Below are 11,661 nucleotides of genomic sequence, written 5' to 3'. Positions count from 1 at the left end.
CCAAAGAATTTGTATTTTTAATAAGCATGTAGGGGTGGGTGGGCTGGGCAATGGTGGAGGTGGGTCTGATGCAGATGGTGTGAGAACCACACTTGGAAAAGCAGCACAAGACGATGTATGAGGGTTATAGTAAAAGTATCTGCCCTGGGCGCTCTGGGATCAAAGGAGGGCTGACAGGCTCAGCTGTCGGAAGTGGTTATAGCGTAGGGAGGCTGAGGAAAGGAGGTTTTTATTGTTATGACTATATTGTCCTCTCACATAATCTGTAAAGATGAAGTCATATAAATCTCCTTGACCTTGGCTCTTTGTCTCTAAAACCCCTCCTAAAGTATTTCCTCCTGGATCTATAGTGTGTACCCTTTTCTCTTAGGTATGTTTTTACGTTTTTACTAAACACATCGCTCTCTGTAGCTTCATGGGTTTCATGTGTCTCTTCCCATTTCTAGACATGTACTTTAAGTAGCAGTTTCCTCCAAAACTGAGTTTCCCCTCCTGGGCTCTTTATTTCTCCATTTCAATGACTGTATATGCTTTTTGTCTTTAACAAACAAGCTCTTTTCCTTAATTCAGAACTGAAAATATAACCCTTACCTCACTCAGACCGTGAATGCATTGTTTGTCTCTATCAATTTGAATGTAAGTTGTGGGGTATTTTTTGTGATACTGTACTGCAAAGAAAAAATGTCCAACTGAGAACAAAACATTTTCTTTCTAGAAATCCATTAGCTTTAATGCATATGAGTCTGTAGTTTTTACCCTTGGGAATTTTGCTGAGCAAGGACTACATAAGCAGACTAGGTTAGAGTAACTAATGGTAAGTACTATGGAAAGTTATCACAGGATAGCTTAGCACCTTTAAATTTGTGTCTTTGAATTTATACTTTGATGTGGAGATGTATCACATGCAAATCTTTATGTAGTTAGTCTCTCAAACAAGTCATCACTGAGAAATGAGAAACAATGTCAAACCTTTTTTTATATCCAAGTATTATTTCCCTCATATTGAAAGGTTGAAATACAGAAACAAAAGTTGTTGTGTTATCTTGGCAGGAAGGAACGATATGAAAAAGTTGTGTCATCCATTTTATGAAAGAAGACATTATGAACTGAACTGGGTTCCCCTAAAATGAATATGTTGAAGCCTTGACCCCCAACGCGACTGGATTTGGAGAAAGGGCTTTCAGGAAGTAATTAAGGTGAAATGAGGTCACGAGGGTGGTATCCTCATTTGATAGGATTAGTGGTTGTGTAAGAAGAGGAAGAGGAAGAGAAAGAGATTCTCTCTGTGCTTCTGCATGGAGGAAAGGCCATCTGAGCATGCAGTGAGAAGGCTACCCTCTGAAAGCTGGGAAGCGAGATCTCAGTAGAACCTGACCATTCTGACACCCTGATCTCATACTTCGAGGTTCCAGAACTGTGCGAAAATACATTTCTATTGTGTCAGCTACCCAGTCTATGGCATATTATTATGGAAACCCAAGCAGACCAGTACAGAAGATACACTTGGCAGCATGGGAATTTGGATCTGGGTTCTCATTCTGATTCTACCACCCTTAGATCCTGTGGTTCTAGAAGTGTCATGAGACCTCACTTTTTTCTCTGCAGCATGAGGGAGTAAGACTGACTGACTTCAAAGATATTTTTTAATTTTTGAAATCTTTGATTCTAGTCACATAAAATGCACTGCTTTGTTGAAGATGGTATAATATAGAGCTGGAAGCAAATTTCAAGGCCTTTTTTCCCTAAGTCCGTCATTCAGTGAAAAATTAAATTAAGTCCCCAACGTATTAAGTGATGCACCTTTCCCAATGTCACACTCATATTCCTGACAGTGCCTAGACATGTAGACATTCTTCGTTCCTCTTTCTGTTACACTGCTGAGTGGGGTGTCAGCTGTTAAGTAGGATTAGTGTTTTCTATCATGGACCTCTTTTATTGGGAAAATGTTAGTAAATTAGAAAATACCATGTTTCTCAGAATAAAGCATTTTTTATTGTATTGTGGAAATTTATGATGAACGTTTGCTTTTAAAGTTACCTAATACTGCATTTAAGTATTTTTCTCTAAAAATTAATAAGTAATGCCAGTAGACATATATAGCAGTATTTTTAATAAATTATTTAATAAATATTTTAATAAAATAAAAATTAGTTTTTTTTAAAAAAACATGCACATGGTAAATAATTAAATAATATAGATGAGTTTACGATGAAAAGTAAGTTTCTCACCCATAATTCTCCATTCCTAATTATTCTCCCCAAAGGCAAAATCTTTTAGCTTTTACCTTTTAAATCTCTTTTGAAGACTACCTTGATAACTTGAGAGCATGTGCTTTTCCGGTGTTCTTCCATACATCAATAAACTGCATCCATAGACTTCCTATTAAGAAAGTTGAGGTAATGACTCCCATTGTCCATCTCCATCTCCCATACTAAAGTTTGTTATTAATATTATTTTTGTTTTTTCTAAACCTTTGTAATTTTTAAATAATATCAGAAAACTCAGTTTGGGGGCAGGATTGTTTGATTCCTTGCTTTCTAAAATGAGTACATCGAAGTAGTAGAACTCCTACTCTTTTCTCACTTTTTATTTCCTATTTCAACACCCTTCCCCCATCAGCTACAGTTCTGTTTTTACATTGTCAAGGTTAACATTTACATCCCATTCTGCAACCACAAATGTGTTCCAGCTTGTACAGAACAGACCTTGAAGCTCAATGTTGAAAACCGATAAAACAGTGTGTAATATTTTATTTTTAAAGAATGTTTTGGAACCCCAGATATTCTGTACAAATGGATTTTCTGCAAAAATAGAAATTGAAAATTTGCCCCTTAGGCAATTCTGGATTTAAAAATTAAATTTATTTGAATTATGATGGGAAGTAAACATGCCATTATTCTCTGCTTTGCTTTTAAAAAATGACTTAGCATACATAAAGTGTGAGAAAGGGTGTTATGAATATCATTTAAATAATTTTTTAACTGTTAATATTTATAAAATCAGAATTTCTGGTTTAGTTCAAAAGGTATGATTAGACACTGCATTAAATTGTATTGTTTCAGAAGCCTTGATAGTGATTCTTTGACAACTGCTTTACTCATTAAATTCCGTAAAATTCTACCTTTCATACGCTTCTGCCATGTGAAGCTTAAAATTATTCCAAGTAACTAAATCAGAACCTCACTATAAATCATCCTCAGAGTCACACCAAAAAAACTGTTATTGTTGAAGTATAATTACGATAGCTGGTTTGGGATGAAGGGAAGGTCTTAACCTTAATAATATCCCTGTACTAAATTCTCTTACGTCCAGTGAAGCTTGTAGGAGGTTTCAGTGGGCTTTGGGTCAAGTGTGTCTATATTTTTAATTGTATCAACAACTCTAATACATTGCCTTTTTTTGTGGTCATATTTCCAGTATGGTTGCTAGGGAGTTATTTGTATAGCAGGGACTACAAGTCTCTATGCCTTTTTGATGAAAATATGTTCTTGAGCTTCCTTGCCTATTTAGCATTTCATATCTTGCAGACATAAATCCTGGAGCTAAGCTTAGCTCACACAGCTCTGTATATTTTTACTTCCCCAAGGATAGTTATATCATTTCTGAGGTAAGAGGATCAATACAGAATAAGGTACTCTAAGTAAGGGCTAAACCAGCACCAAATATAGCCCTGATGAAGCATTTAGTGGCTTCCTGTTTGTGATGTTCATCAAAGCTATAAAGCTGACTAATACCAGGATTTGAGCTCTGCAGAGGACTATATGGTCACAAAATATCTGAGACAGTCTTCAAACTTGTCATAGTGCCTGAAGGTTTCTATTTTTACAATAGATTGAAGTGGAATTTCCTTTTAAAGCCCTTAACTCCTGATTAAATCACATTTTTCATTATGACAGAATTTATTATGAACTAATGTCACTATATTTTGGTAGATTCTTCTAGATTATGAACTCCTGGAGAGCATTCATTATGCTTTATTTTTAAAATATTTTTTACAGTGTACTACAGGATGCTTCTCATACATGAGAGTTTTGGTGAGCGCTGCTTTTCTGCCTGGCACAGTGCTAATCAATTTAGATGCATTATTTTCTTTAATTCTCACAACAAGCCCATGAGGGAGGCACTTATTAGCCCCATTTCATGCATGAGTAACTTAAGGAAATGAGAGATTAAGTCACTTGACTAGAGCAAATAGCTAGGTAGATGATAGAGCCAGAATTGATCTGTGTGCCTGAACTCTTCCAGAATGTTGTAAAGTTGGAATATGCGGTATGCAGCCTTTTCAAATTGACTTCTTTCACTTAATAATATGAATTTCAGTTTCCTCCATGTCTTTTCATGGCTTGATATTACTTTTAGCCCAGAATAATATTCCATTGTCTGGATGTACCACAGTTTATTTATCCATTCACCTGCTGACAGACATCTTGGTGGCTTCCAAGTTTTGGCAATTGCGAATAAAGGTGCTATGAACGTTTGTGTGCAGGGTTTTTGTGGCTATAAGTTTTCACATTCTTTCATTAACTACCAAGGAGCACAATTGCTGGATTGTATAGTAAGAGTATGTTTACTTCTGTAAGAAACCACCAAACCATCTTTCACAGTGACCGTACCATTTTGCATTCCCATAGATGAGAGTTCCTGTTGCTCCACATCCTCGTCAGCATTTGGTGTTATCAGTATTCTGAATTTGGACCATTCTAGTATGCATGTAGTCATATCTCAGTATTTTATTTATTTATTTATTTTTAAAGATTTTATTTATTTATTTGACAGAGAGAGCACAAGCAGGGGGAGCAACAGACAGAGGGAGAAGCAGGCTCCCCATTGAGCAGGGAGCCGGGCCCAGGACCCTGGGATCATGACCTGAGCTGAAAGCAGTCACTTAACTGACTGAGCCACCCAGGTGCTCCATCAACATTTTAATCTGAAATTCTCTGACATGATGTTGAGCACTTTTTCTTTTTTTTTAAGATTTTATTTATTTATTTGACAGAGAGAGACACAGCGAGAGAGGGAACACAAGCAGGGGGAGTGGGAGAGGGAGAATAGGCTTCCCGCAGGGCAGGGAGCCCTATGTGGGGCTCCATCCCAGGACCCCAGGATCATGACCTGAGCCGAAGGCAGACGCTTAATGGCTGAACCACCCAGGTGCCCTGATGTTGACCACTTTTTCGTATGCTTATTTGCCATCTGTATATCTCCTTCAGTGAGGTGTCTGTTCAGGTCTTTGGCCAGTTCTTTTAATCTGGTTGTTTGCTTTCATATTATTGAGTTTTAAGGTTTTGTTTTGCTTTGTTTTTTTTTTTGGTATATTTCAGACAACAGTCATTTATCAGATTTATCATTTTGCAAATATTTTCTCCCTGTCTGTGGCTTGTCTTTTCATTCTCTTGACATTGCCTTTTTCAGAGCAAAAGTTTTTACTTTTAATGAAGCCCAGTTTTCCAATTATTTTTTGTATGATTTGTTTCTTTGGTGTGGTATCTATAAAGTCATTGCCTTACCCAAGGTCATCTAAGTTTTTCTCTGTGTTATCTTCTAGGAGTTTATTAGCTTTGTGTTTTACATTTAAATCTGTGATTCATTTTGAATTAACTTTTGTAAAGAGTGTAAGGTCTGTGTCTAGATTCTTTTTTTTTTTTTTTTTGCATGTGGATACTCAGTTATTCCAGTGCTGTCTGTTGAAAAGACTGTCTTTGCTCCTTTGTCAAAGATCAGTTTACAGTATTTATGTGTGTTTATTTGTGGGTTCTCTATTTTTTTTCATTGATCTATTTGTCTGTTGTTTTACCAATACCACACTGTTTTGATTACTGTGGCTTTACAGTAAGTCTTAAGGTTAGATAGTTTTAGTCTTACAATTTTGTTCTTCAATATTGAGTTGACTATCCTGAATCTTTTGGCTCTCCATGTACTCTTTAGAAACAATTTGTTGATATCCACAAAGTAATTTGCTGGAATTTTAATTGGAATTATGTTGAATCTATAGGCCAGGTTGGGATGACTGACCTTCTTGACCATATCGAGTCTTCCTATCTATGCAAATGAAGTTTCTTTCCACTTATTTAGTTCTTCTTTGATATCTTTCATCAGAGTTTTATAATTTTTCTCATATGGATCTTGCACATATTTTATTAGATTGATACCTAAATATTTCCTCTTCTGGGGTGTTAATATAGATGATGTGTTTTTAATGTCAGATTCCACTTGTTAATTGTTCGTGTATAGGAAAGTGATTGACTTTTATTGTATTCTTCAGCCTTGCTATACTCACTTATTAGCGTGAGAAGTTTTTTGTTGTTGTTATTGATTTCTTCAGATTTTCTACATAGATGATCATGTCATTTGTGAACAAAGACAGTTTTATTTCTTCCTTCCCATTTGGTTTACCTTTTATTTCCTTTTATTGTTTTGTTGCATTTGTTAGAACTTCTGGTACGATACTGAAAAGCAGTGGTGGGAAGGGAGTTTCTTGCCTTGTTCCTAATCTCAGCTGGAAAGCTTCAAATTCCTCATTATTAGGTATGATGCTGGCTGTAGATTTTTTGTAGATGTTCTTTATTAAGCTGAGGAAATTTCACTCTATTCTTAGTTTCCTAAGAGATTTTTTTTTAAATCATGAATTGGTGTTGGATTTTGTTAAATCCCTCTTTGCACCTATTAATATGATCATATGATTTTTCTTCTTTAGCCTGTGGATGTGCTGGATTACATTAATTGATTTTTGAATGTTGAAACTGCCTTGTATTACTTGGGATAAATTCCATTTGGTTGTGGTGTATAATTCTTTTTATACATTATTGGATTCAATTTGCTAATATTTTGTTGATTTTTGCATTGGTGTTCATGAGAGATATTGGTCTGTACTTTTCTTGTAATATCTTTGTCTGATTTTGATATTAGGAAAATGCTTATAAAATGAGTTAGGAAGTATTCCTTCTTCTATCTTCCAGAAGAGATTATAGAGAATTATTATAATTTCTTTCTTAAGTATCTGGTAAATTTCACCAGTGAAACCATCTGGGCCTGATGCTTTCTGTGTGGAAGCTTATTAATTTTTTAAATTTTTTAAGTGGATGAGGGACTATTCAGGTTGTCTATTTCTTCTTGTTTGACTTTTGGTAGATTGTGTCTTTCAAGGAATTGGCCCATTTCATCTCGGTTATCAAAGTTGTGGGCATAGAGTTATTCACAATATTCCTTCATTATCCTTTTAATGTCCATGGGATAGTGATGCCCCCTATTTCATTTCTTATATTAGTAATTTGTGTGTTTTCTCCCCCCCTTTTTTTCTTAGTTAGCCTGACTAGAGGCTTATTAATTATATTGATCTTTTCAAAGAATCTGCTTTGGGTTAATTTTCTTTATTGATTTCCTATTTTCAGTGTAATTGATTTCTGCTTTAATTTTTGTTATTTCTTCTGCTACTTTGGATTTGATTTGCTTTGTTTTTTTTCTGGTTTTTCAAGTTGAAACTTAGATGATTGGTTTTAGATGTTTCTTCCTTTCTAATATATGCATTAAATGTTGTAAATTTCCCTCTAAGCACTGCTTTTCATTACGTCCCACAAATTTTGATAAGATGCTTTCATTTACATTTAGCTCAAAACATTTTTCAATTTCTCTTGAGATTTCTCCTTTGATCCATGTATTATTTAGGTGTGTGTAGTTTAATCTCCAAGTATTTTGGGAATTTACAGCTATCTTTCTGTTATTTCTAGATAATTCCATTGTAGTCTGAGACCAGACATTGCATGATATGTTCTGTTCTTTTAAATTTAAGAAGGTGTATTTTATGGCTCAGAATGTGGTCTATCTTGGTGCATGTTTCATGTGAGCTTAAGAAGCATATGTATTCTGCTGTTGTTGGATGTCAATTATATCCAGTTGATTGATGGTATTATTGAGTTTAACTATTTTCTTACTGTTTTCTAGCTGTTAGATCTGTCAATAGAAGGGTGTTAAAGCTTCCAACTATAATAGTGGATTCATCTTTTTCTCCTTGTGGTTTTATCAGTATTTGCCTCATGTATTTTGATTCTCTTTTGTTAGGCACATGCATGTTAAGGATTGTTATGTTTTCTTGGAGTATTGACCCCTTACAATTATGTAATGCTCCTCTTTTATTCCTGATAACTTTCCTTTCTCTGAAGTTTCTCTCTTGAAATTATGATTGCTACTCCTGCTTTCTTTTGATTAGTGTTATGATGGTATATCTTTCTCCATCCCTTTACTTTTAATTTACATGTGTCTTTATATTTAAATTGGGTTTCTTTTATAAAACATATAGTTGGGTCTGTTTTTTGTTCCACCCTGATAATCTCTGTCTTTTAGGTGGTATATTTAGACCATTGACATTTAAAGTGATTATTGATGTAGATGGATTAGAATCTACCATATTTGTTATTCTCTATTTTTTACTTTTGTTCTTTGTTATTATTTTTGTCCTTCACACTTTTTCTGCCTTTTTGGTTTTAATTGAATAGGTTATGTGATTCATTTTTCTCTCCTTTCTTAGCATATCAATTAAACTTCTTCTTAATTTTTTTAGTGATTGTCCCAGAATTTATAATATACATTTACAACTAATCCAAGTCCACCTTCAAATAACACTATACTACTTCATGGGTAGCATGAATACCTTATAATGACACAAATCTTCCTAATCCTTCCATTTTATATATATATATATATATAATGGAATATATGTATATATATAGATAATCCTTCATATATATATATATAAAATGGAATACATTGTTTCTATCATTATTTTGAACAAATTATTTGTTAGATCAATTAAGAATAAGAAGAGTAAAAGTTTTTATTTTATCTTCACTTATTTCTTCTCCAGTACTCTTCCTTTGTTTATGTAGATTCCAGTTTCTGACCTATATTTTTTTCTTCTTTCTAAATAACTTCTTTTAACATTCTTTTAACAGATTTACTGAAAACAAATTCTCTCAAATTCTCTCAATTTTTGCATGTCTGTAAGTTTTTGTTTCTCTTTTACTTTTGAAGGTTAATTTCACAGGGTACAAAATTCCAGTAGGTTGGTGACTTTTTTTCTTCTCAGCACTTTAATATTTCACTCCACTTGCTTCTTGCTTATATGGTTTCTGAGAAGAAGATGGATATAATTTTTATTTTTGCTCCTTATTAGAGTTCTTTTTCTTCTGGCTTCTTTCAAGATTTTAAAATAGCTCTGATTTTCTGAAATTTGAATATGATATGCCTAGATGTTTTTTGTTTGTTTTTGGTTTTATTTGGTACTTGTTCTGCTTAGTGTTTTCTAAACTTCTTGGATCTATAGTTTGGTGTCTGGCATTAATTTGGGGAAAGTTCTTAGTCATTATTGTTTCAAACATTGCTTCTGTTCCTTTCTCTCTTCCTTCTCCTTCTGGTATTCCCATTATGTATATTGCATCTTATGTTGTTGCCTCACAGCTTTTAAATATTCTGTTCTGGTTTTTTTCCCAGTCTTTTTTTTTTTTCTTTGCCTTTCTGTATTGGAAGTTCTGTTGTCATATTGCTAAGCTTAGATATTCTTTTCTCAGCTGTGTTTAGACTACTAATGAGCCCATCATAAGCATTTTTTCATTTGTTACAGTGTTTTCGATCCTTAGCATTTCTTTTTGATTCTTTCTTAGAATATCCATCTCTCTGCTTAAATTATCCATCTGTTCTTGCATGTTGTCTACTTTTTCCATTAAATCCCTTTGCATATTAGTCATAGTTTAAAAAAAAATCCCTTGTCTGATAATTCCTGCCTTATCTGACTGTGGTTCTGATGTTTGTTCAGTCTCTTCAAACTTTTTTACCTTTTAAAATGCCTTGTAATTTTTTTCTTGAAAGGTGGACATGATATAGTGGGTAAAAGGACCGTAGTGAATAGAACTTTAGCAATGTAGTGGTCAGATTTGTGGGGAGGGGATGTGTATTATAGTCCTATGATTGGGTCTCAGTCTTTTGGTGAGTCTCTGCCCCTGAGCTTTGAAATTTACCAGTGCCTTTCAGTCCCCCATTGCTTAGGTGTGACAAGATGGCTAGAGAATGCTGGAGTTGGGTATTTCTCTTACCCCACATAGGTTAGTTTCTGATAAAATCCCAACAGGCTAGGCTGTGGTGAAATAATTTCTCCTGAAGGCAAGTCTTTTAAATAAGAACAGAATTCTCTTATTTCAAGATGGTTCCTTTTCTTCTCCCCATGATGGAATTCTCTAATATTTTCTTTGTGGATCTAATAAAGTTCCTAGAGGTAAAACCCACAATGGTGGGTGGGCACTCCTCTATGACTGGGTCACCCTGGAGTTTTTAAACTCTCAGTTGTCTACACTGAGTCACCACTAATTTGCAAGTAAATTTCAGGTTTTCCTACCCTTGCACTGGTTCTCTCAGAGGTTTCTGCTTTGGTAAGTTGTGATTCACTGTATCCACCTGGTTGTGTCTCCCAGTTTGTGGGGCAACAGTTTGTCCTGTGACCTCAAAGCACTGATGGATATAGGAAGAATTGTTGATTTTTCAATTTGCTCAGTTTTTTTCTTATTAGGATGAAGCAGTGACTTCTAAGCTTCTTACATCCTGGACCAGAAACCAGGAAGTCTGCCTGAACTGTAGATAATCTTTATGCCCCATATTGACACACTAACTATTGGTTGACTTGAATTCTGGGTTGTGGTATCTTAGCCTGGGTTATTTAGGAAGTAGAGCCTGAGCTAAGGTCTTATGTGTTATTATTTTATTAGAGAGTTCAATCCCAGGGAGCAAGGGGCAGGGAGGGGAGTGAAAGAAAGAAAAAAAGAGCAGCCCATACGAAGATGTGTTATGAAACTGACCACTGCCTGGTATCAAGCCGATTGACTATTCAACTTCAAGAGGTCTTGGAAAGGCCATATAAATGATTACATTTCAGAAGAATCTCTGGGGTGGGGTGATAGTAAGAATTTATCTGCTGACTCAGTCTCCTATTCATTACAGTTTTACTCCATGGTTTAACTCTTTTACCATGCACTTTTAGCTTGTCCACGTTTTGGCAAAGAAATCAGTTCCATGGGTGTCTTAATTTGGGTTCCCTTAAAAGAAGAGCTTGAATAAAGGCTTGGGGTTCAGGTAACTTATTTGGAAGGTGATCCCAGGAAGCAAGAGTGAGGGAGTTGGGAGAAAGAGGGAAGGAGAAAAAGACAATACAAAGGTGTTTTATTGAGGTCCCTGTTGTAAGCAGTAGGAGCTCTATTCCACCAAGAATTCTGAGAGGCAGTCTGTACATTTCTCAGAATTGTCTAACCATAGGATGGGAGGCTGGGACATTTACCTACTGTCTCCCATCCACCATTTAACGAGAGTTGCCCTGGGGGCTAATACCTCTCTTCCCATTCTGGGCAGTGCTTACATGTAGACTGAGAGGACTTCTGGGATTTTGGAGAAGCCTTCTAGTTTGAAAAGCAGGAATTTGAAAAGTCAGCCTGAGCCTGAGCTTGTATACAACTGCCCAGCACAGAGGTGGGCCAAAGAACTGTGCCATGGATTATCAGATGCCTCAGAGAACAGGGAAGCCTTGGGGCAGATGGTCAGGGTAGTAGTTTTTTTTGTGGGATAGTGTGAAATCGGGCCTGCATAATGGTGCTGACATGCTGATTTTGAGTAGCTCACATTGTTTAT

At 35.4% G+C, this 11,661-nt stretch overlaps 1 pseudogene; it reads right to left on the bottom strand.

Annotated features, from left to right (window-relative positions):
* LOC102749707 (small ribosomal subunit protein eS1 pseudogene) overlaps positions 1 to 11,661 on the bottom strand; it is a 26,979-nt pseudogene that overhangs the window by 14,801 nt on the left and 517 nt on the right.

This window comes from Leptonychotes weddellii, chromosome 7 (genome assembly GCF_054177405.1).
Source record: "Leptonychotes weddellii isolate Sample4059 chromosome 7, ASM5417740v2, whole genome shotgun sequence".
NCBI classification, from domain to species: domain Eukaryota; kingdom Metazoa; phylum Chordata; class Mammalia; order Carnivora; family Phocidae; genus Leptonychotes; species Leptonychotes weddellii.
The sequence above is the reverse complement of the archived record's forward strand: the minus strand, read 5'-3'. Positions and strand labels throughout refer to the sequence as shown.